Source organism: Monodelphis domestica, chromosome 6, assembly GCF_027887165.1.
Source record: "Monodelphis domestica isolate mMonDom1 chromosome 6, mMonDom1.pri, whole genome shotgun sequence".
NCBI lineage: Eukaryota > Metazoa > Chordata > Mammalia > Didelphimorphia > Didelphidae > Monodelphis > Monodelphis domestica.
Genome location: NC_077232.1, coordinates 55,968,983 through 55,986,451, shown reverse-complemented (window position 1 = coordinate 55,986,451; position 17,469 = coordinate 55,968,983). Strand labels below are relative to the sequence as shown.

The 17,469-nt window shown below is 35.4% G+C and overlaps 1 protein-coding gene across 2 annotated transcripts in view; it reads left to right on the top strand.

Annotated features, from left to right (window-relative positions):
• The window catches only part of PRMT3 (protein arginine methyltransferase 3), a 158,796-nt gene that overhangs the window by 87,046 nt on the left and 54,281 nt on the right, over positions 1–17,469 (top strand). The gene's annotated exons all lie outside the window — the stretch shown is intronic.

Genomic DNA, 17,469 nt, shown 5'->3' with positions numbered 1-17,469 from the left:
AAATCGAACTCATCAAAAACCATATAAAAATGTTTAAATGAAGGTGGTACAAAAAAACAAAAAGATACGAATTTTTTCAAAGGAAAGAAAATTTACACAACTTTAGAAGTCTATCTCTTATTTATTAGGAGATTAACTGGCTTATTAATCTTCACAATTGAAGTAATGTCTGTTGATCCTATGATTTCATTGTTTTAGGAAACTCCTGAGGAGAAGCTTTCCTTACAAAGAATAGCAAATTCCTTATGATCTTAGAGAGTTCCCTAAAATAACTTGTTCAAGATCTCATAGCCAAGAGTTTTCAGAGGTGAAACTTGAACCCCGACCTTACAGGTTCTGAGGCCAGCTTTCTAGCCTCTGCTTCACATTACCTCTTAGTGGGTGAGGAAGTTCTTTGAAAACAACAGTGATTTAGAAAAATAAGTTGTTTTATGCTGTTTGTGCTATTATTGGGAATCATTTAACTTTGTTTTTTTATTTATTTTTAAATTTTTATTTTTTTTAATATTTTTTCCATGGGTTACATGATTCATGTTCTCTCCCTCCCCTTTTCCCTCCCTCCTCCCAGAGCTAACAAAGCTAACAAGCAATTCCATGGGGTTATCCATGTATCATCACTCAAAGCCCATTTCCATGTTATTCATTTTTATAATAAAGTAATCTTTTAAAATTAAAACCCCAGGGGTCAACTGGGTAGCTCAGTAGATTGAGAGCCCGGCCTAGAGACAGGAGGGTTCTAGGTTCAAATGTGGCCTTGGACACTTCCTAGTTGTGTGACCCTGGGCAAGTAACTTAACTCCCATTGCCTAGTCCCTATTCTGCCATAGAACCATATACAGTATTGGTTCTAAGGTGGAAGGTAAAAGTTTAAACAAAAAAAATTGGAAGGTAAAAGTTTAAACAAAAAAAAATCAAAATCCCAAATCATATACCTATATAAATGAGTGATAAACCATATGTTTTCTTCTTCATTCTCCAACCTTTCTTTCTCTAGACATGGATAGCAGTCCCTTGGGCACGTTTGATCATCCCACAATGTTTAAATTACTGTGTTCAGTGTTCTGCTTGCTCTGCTCATTTCACTCCACCTCAATTCATGTAGGTCTTCCCAGTTTTTATAGAAATCAAGCAGTTTATCATTCCTTATAGCATAATAGTATCCCATCACCATCATAAACCATAATTTTTTTCAGCCATTTCCCAATCAAGGGACAACCCCTTTAACTTTGTTTTTAAAGGAAATGGCTAAAAGGAAAGGGTAACTAACTGTGGCATTCTTTTGAGAGATTCTATTTCAGCAGTTTCTAACTGAATTAGTCCATAAATCAGACAGCAGGAGACATTTAGGCAACATAAAGTATAAATTCTCAGTAGCTCAAGTAGGTCACCTATTTAGAGAATATGTTGGTTTTATTTTTGTCAACATTCACTTTGTAATTTTCTATGGCTTAATGAATATTTATTTAAAGCTGATAGTTTTCTTTCCTCAACATACCGAACTTATTTTTAATCACAATTACGAATCTATCTATTTTATTAAAAATTCTTTGGAAATGGATTTTTTAAATTTATCTAAAGAAATGTTTAGCTTTTTAAAAGCATAGTTCCTTCATAAAAGGGTTTAGATATCCCTAAAGTTGAATTTTCATTCATTTTATTTTTTAAAAATTATTTCTTTCCTTTCAATTAGTATTTATTAATCACTTGTGTGCCAGGCAAGCACAAAGTTAGGCACTGGGGATACCAATATAGGAATGAAACAAGCTCTACCAGGAAAGAGCTTATATTATCATGGTGGCATATAGGAAATATTTGCAGAATAAACTCAAAGAGAATAAATGACAATAAATATTCTCATATACTCAAGTGAATTTGAGGTTTCAGTCATGCCGCATTTATTGCCAACAGTACCAATTACCACTTACCTTTGTCTTCCCATCTTCTTGTCCATATTCTCCCTATAATTCTCCCCAGAGGATCCATCCAATATTCTGGAAGCTTTCTCTCTCCCGATATTATTAGGATACTAGGGAGTACTCTGGGTCATTGTTCATTCTTGCTACGTCTTTTCTTCCTATCTTATAATTTCTTGACTGTGTCCTTTACTCCTCTTCTTTGGAGTTCCTTGTTGGTTATATTTTGCAGGCTGCACATACTAACCATGTATCTCTTCATTGTTTTCTATGTGATTATCACCTTTAGTTCTTTTGAAACAGTGGTGTTTCCTTTCTTACTGTCATATAGCAGTACTGGTAAGAGATTGTCTTGAGGTCAATGAAAGAATTTTCTGATTTCCTGAAAAGAATCTAGGCCACTCTCCTTTTCATTCTTCTCCAGGCTCTACTCCTGATTCTCTAAACTTTATCCACCATGCCACAGAAGCCTTCTCAACCTGGAATTTTGCTCTGCTCCTCATTTTCTCATAATGGAATTATACTCTTCTGTGGATGTTTTTAATTGGGCAATTCCTTCTAGAATCTCCATTTTAAGGATAAAGTCCAGGTTAGCCATTTTTCATTCCTCTCAAAGGCTCCAATTCTTAATCTTTGTACTTTTTCTACTATGACCATCTCCTCCCACTCCAACTTTTCAACTTTCTTTTATGTGTAATCATCTCTGATTTGAATATAAACTCTTTAAAGGTGTGGATGATCCTCTTTTCTGCTTATATTCAATTAAGGCCTAATTAATTCTGCATCTGTATTGGGTATCCCAAATATATATTATATAGGTATCCATTTCAAATTGAAAAGGGTGTGGGTTAGGATTAGGGTCTCAGTATTCCCATGATTTGGAAATTTGGCCCTCCTTTTATACTAGAGAAGAAGTCTGAAGTTTTTCACTTATGGGATATTTATAGTTCCTTATGATTATAAAATTTGGGTGAAGTGTTTGTTCATAGGCTATATGTAGATCAATGTTAAATGAAAATATAAAAAAAGAAATTTTAAAAATTGAAAAGAAAAATATTGAACATACTTCATGTATAACAAAAAATTTTTTTAATTCCAATTTAATTTCTTATGCTAATCTGTAATATAGCAAAACTGTGAGTGGGAAAGTTGTGATATGAAAGGGATACCTTTATGTGTATGTGCATATATATAATATGTCTGTACATATACATAGTGTTAGACAAGCCTAATAAGGTATCTTTTCAGATGAATGTTGAAATCTGGGAAATAGTCTTCATCCATTTGATCTTTCCTGTGTGAGTGAACACATGGTAAAGAGTATGGTGTAAGAAGACCAGAAAGGTAGGTGGGGGCTAGGTCACCAAGAGCTTTGAATGCCAAATAGAGTATTTTGTATTTCATTATGGAAGCAATATGGAGTCACAGAATTTTTTTGCATAGGGGATGGCATGATCAGATCTATGCCTTAGTAAAATCACTTTAGTGGCTGAATGGAGAATTTTGCCATAATCTAGGTGTGAGGAGAGAAGGGAACATATTTGATAGATGTTCCAAAGGTGATACCAGCAGGCTGTGGCACCAGAGGATCTGGTGGAGTGGGGTGAGACATAGTGAAGATTCAGGATGACCCCTAAATTTCAAACCCGAGAGACCAAGAAGAGGGTATTGTACTCTATAGTTAAGGGGAAGGATAATGAATTCTATTTTTGATTTGTTTGATATCTACTGGGTTGGAGATGATATGAAATGTAAGGCCAGCAGAAAGTCTAGAACAGGATATGTACATTTTTTCCACTTATGGAATGTAAAATGACAACAGTCATCTCCATAGCTACAATCTATAATCTTGCATTTTCTACAGTAATGATATTCAAGGATATAAAGGCCTGTCATGTACAATGAGAGCTCAGCTTTTTTTTTTTTTTGCTAGTCCTTGGAAATCAGAAATAGGAAACAAAGGTAAAATTTGTTAAATTTGATGTCAGGGTAAACTCCCTAATTCTCTATCCAGTATTAGAATGGGCAACCTAGAAATATGGAAGCCTATACCTCTCTTGAGGTCTTTAAATAAAAGATGGATGACCACTTATTGGGACTGTTGTTGAGAGGTTTCTTGGTCAGGTATGGGTCAGATGGGATCTGACTTAACTTTCTAATCAGATTTCATCATTCTGAGTACTGTTTAACTGCAAGTCTTAATATATTTAAAATAATGTTTTTTTAAACTATTTTTAAACTGAAGGGCATCATCAGACAGGTTCTAGAGATATTTTTAGGGGGAAGGAGACCCTCTTACTATGTTTGAAATTATGCCATAACTCCTTGCATAATGAACCTTGTATTCCAACTCCTCTATTTGCTATTGAAATAGCTGTGATGCTTTTTTTTTTTTAAATATATTTTATTTGATCATTTCCAAGCATTATTCGTTAAAGACATAGATCATTTTCTTTTCCTCCCCCCCACCCCCCATAGCCGACGCGTAAGTCCACTGGGCATTAGATGTTTTCTTGATTTGAACCCATTGCTTTGTTGATAGTATTTGCATTAGAGTGTTCATTTAAAGTCTATCCTCTGTCATGTCCCCTCAACCTCTGTATTCAGGCAGTTGCTTTTTCTCGGTGTTTCCACTCCCATAGTTTATCCTTTGCTTATGAATGGTGTTTTTTTTCTCCTGGATCCTTGAAAGTTGTTCAGGGACATTACACCGCCCCTAATGGAGAAGTCCATTACGTTCGATTATACCACAGTGTATTAGTCTCTGTGTACAATGTTCTCCTGGTTCTGCTCCTCTCGCTCTGCATCACTTCCTGGAGGTTGTTCCAGTCTCCATGGAACTTCTCCACTTTATTATTCCTTTGAGCACAATAGTATTCCATCACCAACATATACCACAGTTTGTTCAGCCATTCCCCAATTGATGGGCATCCCCTCGTTTTCCAGTTTTGGGCCACCACAAAGAGTGTAGCTATGAATATTTTTGTACAAGTCTTTGTGTCCATTATCTCTTTGGGGTACAGACCCAGCAGTGCTATGGCTGGGTCAAAGGGTAGATATTCTTTTGTCGCCCTTTGGGCATAGTTCCAAATTGCCCTCCAGAATGGTTGGATCAGTTCACAACTCCACCAGCAATGAATTAATGTCCCTACTTTGCCACATCCCCTCCAGCATTCATTACTTTCCTTTGCTGTTATGTTAGCCAATCTGCTAGGTGTGAGGTGATACCTCAGAGTTGTTTTGATTTGCATCTCTCTGATTATAAGAGATGTAGAACACTTCTTCATGTGCTTGTTAATAGTTTTGATTTCTTTATCTGAGAACTGCCTATCCATTTCCCTTGCCCATTTATCAATTGGAGAATGGCTTGATTTTTTGTACAATTGATTTAGCTCATTATAAATATGAGTAATTAAACCTTTGTCAGAGGTTTCTATGAAGATTTTTTCCCAATTTGTTGTTTCCCTTCTGATTTTAGTTATATTGGTTTTGTTTGTACAAAAGCTTTTTAGTTTGATGTAGTCAAAATTATTTATTTTACATTTTGTGATTCTTTCTATATCTTGCTTGGTTTTAAAGCCTTTCCCCTCCCAAAGGTCTGACATGTATACTATTCTGTGTTTACCCAATTTACTTATGGTTTCCTTCTTTATGTTTAAGTCACTCACCCATTTTGAATTTATCTTGGTGTAGGGTGTGAGGTGTTGATCTATTCCTAGTCTCTCCCACACTGTCTTCCAATTTTCCCAGCAGTTTTTATCGAATAGTGGATTTTTGTCCCAAAAGCTGGGATCTTTGGGTTTATCGTATACTGTCTTGCTGAGGTCGTTTTCCCCCAGTCTATTCCACTGATCTTCCTTTCTGTTTCTTAGCCAGTACCAAATTGTTTTGATGACTGCTGCTTTGTAATATAGTTTGAGGTCTGGGACTGCAAGGCCCCCATCATATGTGTTTTTTTTCATTATTTCCCTGGATATCCTTGATCTTTTGTTCTTCCAAATGAACTTTGTTATGGTTTTTTCTAAATCAGTGAAGAAGTATTTTGGTAGTTCAATGGGTATGGCACTAAATAGATAAATAAGTTTGGGTAGGATGGTCATTTTTATTATATTGGCTCGTCCTATCCATGAGCAGTTAATGTTTTTCCAATTGTTCAAGTCTAGTTTTAGTTGTGTGGCGAGTGTTTTGTAGTTGTGTTCATATAGTTCCTGTGTTTGTCTTGGGAGATAGATTCCTAGGTATTTTATTTTGTCTAAGGTGATTTTGAATGGGATTTCTCTTTCTAGTTCTTGCTGCTGAGCTGTGTTGGAGATATATAGAAAAGCTGATGATTTATGTGGGTTTATTTTGTATCCTGCAACTTTGCTAAAGTTGTTGATTATTTCAATTAGCTTTTTGGTTGAATCTCTAGGATTCTTTAAGTAGACCATCATGTCATCCGCAAAGAGTGATAACTTGGTCTCCTCCTTGCCTATTCTGATGCCTTCAATTTCTTTATCTTCTCTAATTGCTACTGCTAGTGTTTCTAGTACAATGTCAAATAGTAGAGGTGATAATGGGCATCCTTGTTTCACTCCTGATCTTATTGGGAATGCATCTAGTTTATCCCCATTGCAGATGATATTAGCTGTTGGTTTTAGATATATACTGTTTATTATTTTTAGGAATGACCCTTCTATTCCTATGCTTTCTAGTGTTTTTAATAGGAATGGGTGTTGTATTTTATCAAAGGCTTTTTCTGCATCTATTGAGATAATCATGTGGTTCTTGCTAGTTTGCTTGTTGATGTGGTCAATTATGTGGATGGTTTTCCTAATGTTGAACCAGCCCTGCATCCCTGGTATGAATCCTACTTGATCATGGTGAATGATCCTTCTGATCACTTGCTGGAGTCTTTTTGCTAGTATCCTATTTAAAATTTTTGCATCTATATTCATTAGGGAGATTGGTCTATAGTTTTCTTTCTCTGTTTTTGACCTGCCTGGTTTTGGAATCAGTACCATGTTTGTGTCGTAAAAGGAGTTTGGTAGAACTCCCTCTTTGCTTATTATGTCAAATAGTTTGTATAGTATTGGGGTTAACTGTTCTCTGAATGTTTGATAGAATTCACAGGTGAATCCATCAGGCCCTGGGGATTTTTTCTTAGGAAGTTCTTTGATGGCTTGATGGATTTCAATTTCTGATATGGGATTATTTAAGAATTCTATTTCCTCTTCTGTTAGTCTAGGCAGTTTGTATTTTTGTATATATTCATCCATTTCTCCTAAATTGGTGTATTTATTGCCATATAATTGGGCAAAGTAATTTCTAATGATTGCCTTAATTTCCTCCTCATTGGAGGTGCTGTCCCCCTTTTCATCTTTAATGCTATGAATTTGCTTTTCTTCCTTCCTTTTTTTAATTAGATTGACCAGTACTTTGTCTATTTTGTTTGTTTTTTCAAAGTACCAGCTTCTTGTCTTATTTATTAAATCAATAGTTCTATCACTTTCGATTTTATTAATTTCTCCCTTAATTTTTAGGATTTCTAATTTGGTTTTCTGCTGGGGGTTTTTAATTTGATCGCTTTCGAGTTTTTTCAATTGCATTTCCAATTGATTGATCTCTGCTCTCCCTTGTTTGTTAATATGAGCTTTCAGGGATATGAATTTGCCTCTGATTACCGCTTTGGCTGCATCCCAAAAGGTTTGAAAGGATGTTTCGCCATTGTCATTTTCCTTGATGAAATTATTAATTGTTTCTATGATTTCTTCTTTAGCTAAACGGTTTTGGAGTATCATATTGTTTAATTTCCAATTGGTTTTAGATTTGGTTTTCCATGTACCATTACTAATCATTATTTTTATTGCCTTGTGATCTGAGAAGGCTGCATTCATTATTTCTGCTTTTTTGCATTTGTGTGCTATGTTTCTGTGACCTAATGTATGGTCAATTTTTGTGAATGTGCCATGTGGTGCTGAGAAGAAGGTGTATTCCTTTTTATCCCTATTTATTTTTCTCCATATGTCTATTAATTCTAATTTTTCTAAGATTTCATTCACTTCTTTTACCTCTTTCTTATTTATTTTTTGATTTGATTTATCTAAATTTGATAATGGTTGGTTTAAGTCTCCCACTAGTATGGTTTTATTGTCTATTTCTTCCTTCAATTCTCCTAGTTTCTCCATTAGAAATTTGGGTGCTATATTATTTGGTGCATACATGTTGATTAATGATATTTCCTCATTGTCTAGAGTCCCTTTTAACAAAATATAATTACCTTCCCTATCCCTTTTGATCAGGTCTATTTTTGCATTGGCTTTATCAGATATCATGATTACCACTCCTGCCTTCTTTCTATCAGTTGAGGCCCAGAAGGTCTTACTCCATCCTTTAATTCTGACCTTGTGGGTGTCAACCCGCCTCATGTGTGTTTCTTGAAGACAACATATGGTAGGGTTTTGGATTCTAATCCATTCAGCTATTCGTCTACGTTTTATGGGTGAGTTCATCCCATTCACGTTCAAAGTTATGATTGTCATTTGTGGACTCCCTGGCATTTTGATTGCCTTCCCTAATTCTAACCTTTTCTTCTTCGGCTCTACCTTTTAGTCCAGTGATTTACTTTGAATCAGTCCCCCTTGTCCCCTCCCTTGATGTTTCCCTTTTTAGTCCCTCCCTTTTTGTTCCCTCCCCCTCCCCCCTCTCTTTCCCTCCCTTTTTGTTCTCCCTCTCCCCCTCCCCCCCTTGGTTTTCCCTTCTCCTTACCCTTGTTGGGTAAGATAGAATTCAAGATCCCAATGGATCTGGATGTTTTTCCCTCTCAGAGTTGATTTCCCTGAGATTGAGGTTTAAGTAACCCCCCCCCCCCCTCTCTTCCTCTCCTTCTTATAGGAGTTTTCTTCCCCTCCCCTTCCCCTGTGAATCTTTGTGTGAGAACCATTATTCTATTTGGTCTTTCTTTACCCCCTATTTATACATTACATTTTCCCCACATATTAGTATACATAGGTTGATATAAATGTAGTCCTTATAGAAGAGAGTTTGAGTAAAAGAAGATAACATTTTTCCCCTTTCCTTAATATTTACCTTTTCAGGTATTCCTTGCTCTTTGATTTTCGGTATCAAACTTTCCACAGAGCTCTGGTCTTTTCTTTGCAAAAAGTTGGAAGTCTTCTATTTTGTTGAATGCCCATACTTTCCCTTGGAAGTATATAGTCAGTTTTGCTGGGTAGCTGATTCTTGGTTGGAGACCCAGCTCTCTTGCCTTTCTGAAGATCATGTTCCATGCCTTACGATCATTCAGCGTAGAACTTGCAAGGTCTTGTGTGACCCTGATTGGCATTCCTTTATATCTAAATTGTCTTTTTCTGGCTTCCTGTAGGATTTTTTCTTTTGTTTGATAGCTTTGGAATTTGGCAATTACATTCCTGGGAGTTGTCTTTTGGGGGTTTAGTGTAGAAGGTGTTCTGTGAGCTCTGTCAGTGGATGTATTGCCCCCTTGTTCTAGAATCTCTGGGCAATTTTCTTTGATTATATCTTGTATCACCATGTCCAGTTTGGTGTTTATTTCTGGCTTTTCTGGGAGTCCAATTATTCTTAAATTTTCTCTTCTCCCCCTGTTTTCCAGATCTATCACCTTGTCGGTGAGATATTTTATGTTCTCTTCTAATTTCTTGGTGTTTTGGCTTTGCTTTATTAGTTCTTGCTTTAAAGCCTGGTTTTCTTTTACAGTTTGGTCAAACTGGTTTTGTAGATGCGTGAATTTCTTTTGCATCATTTCCCACTTTTCCTCCCAGAGGGCTTCCATCTTTTTGGTCCTTTCTGATTCAAATTCTTCATGGGTTTGTGGAGAGTTTCTATTTCCTTTGGAAGATTTTGGAGAATTTTCTTGTATATCTTCTTCTATCTGCTCTGTATTTTGTATTTTGGCTCCATAGAATGTGTCCAGAGTCGCCCCTTTCTTCTTATTTTTCTTGGTATTTTGGGGCTTCTGTGCTTCTGTGGAGTTTGTCATCTCTGAACGTGGAGGATTGGCTTTTCTTGTCTTTGTCTGGTGATCAGAGGCTTTAGTCCTGGGCAGATGTTGGTTCTATGAGCGTTCCCTGGGTTAAACTGAATATGCCTCACTGGAACTGGAATGGAAGGGTCGGACCACGAGGCCACACTCTCCCCCTGGCTCGATTTCCGGAAGTTGCCTTCAGAATCCCTGGCCGTGAGGCTGTTTCGTTGGCCTGCGGGGGGATGGGCTGCCGCTTCCCCAAGCTCCGAGAGCACAGACTTTCACTGAGACTTGGATAGCAGGATCCAGCCCGTGAGGCTGTCTTGCCCGCCCTGAGGGTTGCTGTTGTTTTGACCAGCTCTCTGCAGCAGAGGCCCCAGGCAGTAACTTTCACCGGGACCGACCAGCTCTTTGCAGCGGAGGCCCCAGGCAGTAACTTTCACCCGGACCAACCGGCTCTCTGCAGCGGAAGCCCCAGGCAGTAACTTTCACCCGGACTGGGACTTGGGTAGAAGACCCTGAGGGTTGTTGTTCCTCAGACCCTGCTCTCTGAGCCCGGCGCGGCTGCCGCTTCCGGGAGCCTTGGACTCTGCGCTCCTACCCCTGAGGTCCGAGGGATCTCGGGTTCTGGCTTTTAAGGGGAGCCGTACCTTTTGAACCGGGTCCAGGTCCAGGAGGAGGGTTCCCAGGGTCTGTGCTGTTGATCGTTTTGAATTTCGGCGCCTTAGGAGCTTCTAGTTTGAGATCGGTCGGGAAGGGTTTTCCGGAGATCTGAACTTCAGCTTTCTCTAAGCCGCCATCTTAACCGGAAGTCCCTGTGATGCTTTTTTAAAAGCAGAGGGATTCTAACAGTCTGATTTAATATTGTTGTTAATAATTGGGCATGCTGGATAGATATTTATATCTACTCAAATAGGCAAAAAGTTCTCCCTTCAAAATCGAGTATCCTTCTTTGCTAAATTAACTTTTCTCTATTTGAAAGCTTTTAATTATTTAATTATTATTATTTTCAGCTAGGATATAAAGAGAAAGGCAAATGTAGAGTTAATTTAGGGTTTGGTTTTATGGGTAATAATAATATAGCATACAGTACTATTTCAAAATGGAAGGTAAGAGATTTTAAAAATAATACAACATATTAGTTATAATTCAAAATTAATTATAGCGATACCTACCCCATTTTAAGAGTTAGATGACTTATAGTTTAGTACAGTGGAAAGAGTTCTGTATTTGCAATCAAAAGGATTTAAGTTCAAATCTAGCTCTGTTACTTACCACCTCTAGTCTTTAGTAGTAATTTAGCCTTGTCCTGGCCTACCTTGAATCTCTTAAATAAGGAGGTTATAGTCCATGACCTCTAAAATGTCTCTTGTAGTTTTAAAATCTATGATTAATGATTAAACTCTTGATAGAATTATTGATGTGAGGCCTTGAAATTTCAAATTTCACTTATAATAGATTGACATAATTTATTTTAGAAGGTTCTTTTTGTTTCTATGCTTTCCTCTGTCCCACTGATGGGAGAAATCCATTCGCCTTTACATAGGGGAGTCATCATGTCAGGACCTATGAGATCTTCATTGTAGAATTATCTCCATTTTACAGATGACAAGAACTGAGGTAAACAGAGATTAAGTGATTTCTACAGTCACACAGTAACTGTCTGTGGCCAGCTTTATACTCGGGCCCTGATTCCAAGCCCAGCAGTTCATCTACTTTACCATCAACTGCTACTTCAAGTTGCATTCTTTTATGTCTGAATTTCTGAAAACTGCTTTTAAAATGGAAAAGATGTGACCACAACAAAATTATCTTATATAAGCATACTTCACTCTCATTGTTATTAATTTGTTCTGTCAAAACTTGATAGTAGGCAAAACAAAATTATTAGAACTAGTTAACTTATTCTTTCACCAATCTTCAAATATTTTCATCTCAGACAATTGACCTAATGATATTAGATATTTACAAAGTTGTGTTAGAAGAGAACTTTTATTTTTTAACTTAATAATGCCATTATTTTTCAGGTGACAGTTGGGTCAACATTATGCAAAATATGTTTTTTCCCTTTTTGGAAGCATATTTTACATACTCTTTTTTTTTTCTTCATCTCCCAGAGACCACAGTGCTTTGCCCCTTTGCCCCTTTTTCAAAAATAATGTGGAAGGTGAGGCAGTCATCACCAAGAACTCTAACAAAGTCACCAGCTTTTCTCACTGTGCAGCTTCCTGAAGATAAGAGGGAGATGAGTCTGGATCTTTGGACTGGTGTTTATTTACATTGATCTGTCAAACTGATGACTATATTTTGGAATGAGAAGCCATTGGAGGCATTGTGTTTACTTGTTTAGCTTTCTCAATGTGTTTTGTTTCCTTAGGTTGTGCAAATTCCTTAAAAAGTTTTGTTCATTGGGCTGTGTGGAAAATAATCCTTTGTTTCAAAATGTCAGTGACAGCTATATCCTTAAAAATACCTTTGGAATCCTTCATTTGTTATAAATTGAGCTTTTTTTGGTCAGTACTATTAAAAATTACTCTATATAGGTTCTTGTAGAAACTTTCACTTCCTTATCACTTGGAATGCTATGAAGGCACAGTATCAAAGGCCATAGAATCTTGAGAGTGAATTTACCACTTCAGGACAACAGTGAAACTATCCTATCCTGGTCTGGCTAATACAGGGAGCTCTTTGTCTTGGGGTTTCTTCTTTCTTCTCATTTCCTTTGCTTTGTCTTCTAGGACATACAATACTCTAATTCTGTCCTGTTTTCTTGCCTTAAAGTAATAATGATGGTAACTAGAATACACATATTATTGCTTTAAAGTTGGTAAAGTTAATTTTAGTATGGATATTATTCTCACATATATCAGATTTTCTTTTATCACTTTTCTCTTCTGAATAGTCCCAAGAAAGTGTATCTACTTCCTTCTTTCATCATTAAATAAAAAAATATCCATTTAATAAGCATAAAAGTACTGTTTTTAATACATTTGGCATACTTAGTATTCCATAATTGAATAAAATCTTAGACACCTCTTAGACACATTAACTGAATCCTTTCTGTCTTGCAAAAGAAAATATGTTCCAAAAGTTTGTGTCATATGACATAATGAATAATCAGAATCATCAACCTCTAAAGCTTTTGCATGTGCTTTAATGTTCCCGTTAGAATTCTTATTTAAATTTCTAGCCTATTATTAAATCTGCTTTCCCTCAAGGAGCCTCCCTCAAGTACAGTATTTAAGTTTAATTATAAAATGTGTGTACATCTTTTGTTAACTTCTTGTTTTGATTAATAATCTTATAATATTTTTTTTCATTTTATATGTACCACATTTCTGCTACATTATGGGTTAAACATGACTTTGGTGACCTAGCCCCAGAATTCAACCACCATTTATAACACTGTTTCTGTGGACTAAAAGCAATGTGGTAAATAGATAGTGAGTAGTTTGCTGGATTTCAAGCCCAAAAAACCTGGGTTCAGATCTCACTGCAGGAACAAGATAAGCAGTTTTACCACTATTATGCCAACTCCATGGAATTTATTTACTTGGTCACCAAAAGAAGGTCATGCCTTCTGTGTCAGTAGATGATGCTCAACCAGAGGGACTTACCACATGCCAATGAAATCACAGATTCTTTGCTTATTCTGTGGGAAAATTATATTTCATATCCTATATCACATTAGATAGAGGAGTACCATTTTAATCACTCAGACTGGCAAAAAGTTGGAGCCTCCTTGTATAATGCTTTGATTTTGTCAGTATGTAGTCATTTTTAATCTTCATTTGTTAGAAAGTACCATGATATCTAGGCATGTATGAATTTCAGTTCCTTTAATTTCAAACACACATACAGGCATACCTTGTTTGATTGTGCCTCACTAATATTTATTTTTTTTTTTACAAATTGAAGATCTGTAACAATTCTGCATTGAATGGGTATGTTGGTACCATTTTTCTAATACCTATGCTCACATTGTGTCCCTTACGCTGATCTGTGATCAGTGATTTTTGATGTTACAAGAATAATTGTTTTGGGGTGCCAAGAACCTCATCCATGTAATATGACAAACTTAATTGATAATTGTTGTATGTGTTCTGACTGCTCTGCCCCCTGGCCATTCCCCTATCTTACCTGACAATATTGAAATTAGGCCAGGTTCAAGTGTTCAAGTGAAAGGAAGAATTAATCAATGTACTAAAACTTCATTGTTGTTTTATTTTAAGAAATTACCACAGCCACCCCCAACCTTCAGAGAGCAGCCATCAAAATCAAGACAAGACTCTCCACTAGCAAAAAGATCACACCTCACTGAAAGCTTAGATGATATTTAGCATTTTTTAGCCAAAAAATATTTTTAAATTAAGATATATATAGTGTTCTTTTAGACATAATTCTGTTGCACACTTAATAGACTACAATATAGTGTGAATCTTAACTTAACTAATCTTAACTTAAAACCTATGTGACTGGCTTTATTGCCATATTCACTTTATTGCAGTGGCCTAGAATCCAATTATAATATTATAGTTTATATGCATATTGAGTATATATATGTGTGTGTTTCTATTTATATATTTTATATATATATATTTCTATAAATACACATATGTGAATATTCTCTCCATCACCATTTTTCTCTTTAAAAGGCTTCACTGCTAGACTTTCTTTCCCCCATGTTTTTAGGACCCTAACTAATTAAAGGCAATTTAGCTTTACTTCTATACAAATATACAAATAACTACAAATAATACTTATCTGTTTTCCCTTCTTCTTATTCCTTGCACCCTCCAGTAGCTTATCTGTAACCAGGTGATGCTTGTATTCATGTGAAATCATTTCTACAAGCTTGTAGTATTATCATCTTTCCCTTTAATATTCCAAAGTTTGTGAGCCATCTCTAAGGAATAAAGGATTTCCCATCTTAATCTATTCACCACGTGAGTTGTTCTGGTGACAAATGAATTCTGGGCAGTGAGTCGAGAAGGACACAGATGTCAAAGCCATGAATTTGTAAACGGGCTGCTAACAGTGTGCTTTGTCCAATCGGCACTTTGTTAATTTCACCTGTGAGAAGGAATAATTATTCAATTATAGCTTCTATCAAACCAAAATCAAATGACTAATGTATCAGAATGAGAAGATAAAAGGAGTGGCAAATGGCCTAAATTTTTTTTTTTACTAGCTGTGAGAGAATTGGAAATAGAGGAAATCTGATCATTATTTAGGAATTAATTTAAATATTTTAAAACCATTTTCATTTCAAGACCTAAAAATGTAAAATCCATCCATGACAAAGAAAATTTGGTTTTGGTATTAACAGTAATAAATTCATGAGCTTTCATATTAGAAAAAGTAAAATTGCTTTGCAATTAAACTATTTATTAAAATATGATGTTGACATTTATAAGTTAAATTATTTTTATAGCAATAACTATTATGAACAAAAAAATGAACTTTCTTTGAGAAAATAAAGAATTTTCCTAGCTTTAATTATAATCCACAAGAATATTTAGATGTAGGACTCAGTAGCATTTGTTAAAAATTCTTAAAATTTTTTCATGAAATTAAAAATTGAAATATTTTATAAACATTTTACTGGTACCTGACTTGGGCTTTCATTAGCACACTTAAGATTTGAAGCAGTGTTTGTGTGTGTGTGTGTGTGTGTGTGTGTGTGTGTGTGTGTTTTAATTTGTGTACATGCATGACTCCATTTGTTTTCTGTCGGTAGGCTACAGATGAACATTAAATTTTGGCATGTAGTATTTTTCCTCTAATTATACTTTAAACTTTATCATCATCAATTACAAATGCTATTTCTAATTTAAATAGTTAACATCTAGGGTCTTTGTATGATACCAGTTAGCTGTTTGAAAAGATCTTTAAAAATACTTATCTAATGATATTTTATAAATTATGATTGAAATAGTGGACCTAAACAAATATGAATGGAAGGTATTCTTTTAGATATTTAACTAGTGTGTGTGTATATACCTCATTCCTTCTCTAGATTTTTCCTCACCAATACTTTTTTTTAGCCTTTGTAGGATTGGGGGGGAGGGGTTGGGTGCCACACAATTATCACTAAAGAACTTCTTTAGGCAAAATTTCTTTCAACTTTAATTCACTGAGTGAAAGCTACTTGTGATTTAAAAAAAAAAAAGGCTAAAATTCAAGGCACCAAAATAACTGGTACAATACAGCAGATATGCCTTCCTGGTGAAGCATACTGGGAAAGTTCAGAAAATATTTAGCAATGTCCATCACAACTAGATACTGTTTCCTAGTGGCTGTTACTAGGTGCAGAAAAATAAACTGCATTATGGGCAATAGATAATGTTGCTCTGCTAAACTTGTAATACTTATTATTGGTTGTTGTAGGATAACTTAATGAAATGTTTAATTTTGCTATTATTTCTTTAGCTTCTGTAACAAAATAGGAAACTTGTATTTTCCTTTGGCAAGAAAATATCTTTACTTTCAAAGTGCATTTGTTAATTATATCCATGGTTATTTTTCCATAGTTTTACAGAACAAGTGATAGATAAGAGGCAGGCTTTGAAATTAGGAAGATTTGACAAAAAGTCTTGCTTCTGACACATCAAGTAATTTAACCTGTTGGTACCTGAGACAATCAAGACCTTATGTTACCTTGGAGTTGCTGATCTTGATTGAGTGGAATGCATTTCTGTACCGGGAATCTCCCATACTAATGACTTCAGAAGCCCAAAAGAATTTTGCTTTTAAATGCATATGATTATTTTTAATACATTTCTCTTTGATTGTATTTCTTAACCTAGAAAGGAATGATTTGTATTTCATTTTTTCTTTTCCTTGTATTATTCTAATAAGTTTCTCTTTCAAATGCCCACAAAAAACCCAAACTTATTGTTTGTTTTTCTCTAGTTGGGAGAAAAAGGAAGAAAGTTAAATTATAATTATCCAGAAAAAACTATTAAAACCTTTACCTTTCTAATATTTTGAACATTAAAATGAAGTATTTGGTAGTTGTGTCTTACTCCTTTAGTAGCAAAGGAAAAAGCAAATATAGTTGACATATAAAATCATACATACTTTTGTCCTAAATTGTTTCTCTGTTTAATAAATGGCACTTACAAAGCTTTTCCCTGACTTTATTTTAATGATTCCAGTTAACTAATCCTGTTATAACTGATATAAAAGAATCTACTTTCAGAGAGAGGTATTTTGATGACCCCTGGCATCATGAATGTCTGTATTCTAAGTTTAGTTGAAGTGGGTTTTTTGGAGCATGTAAAACCTATGAAAATATTTGGAGTATTGTAAAACTGACTGTTCTTTGAAGACTGTTCTTACTAGCTGTATGACCCTAGGCAAGTCACTTAAATCTACTAAACTTCTGTTCCCTCATCTTAAAAATGAGGGCATTGGACTATATCTTCTCTAGGTTACTTTGAGCTGTGACATTCTGATCATTGTTATCATTCAAGGAGTTGTCAGACCTCACCAACTCAGGTTCCATAGTTTGTTTAATTTTAAAAAACAGTATTGTCTCTTCTTAAAAGGGAGTGAAGCTAAATTACTGAC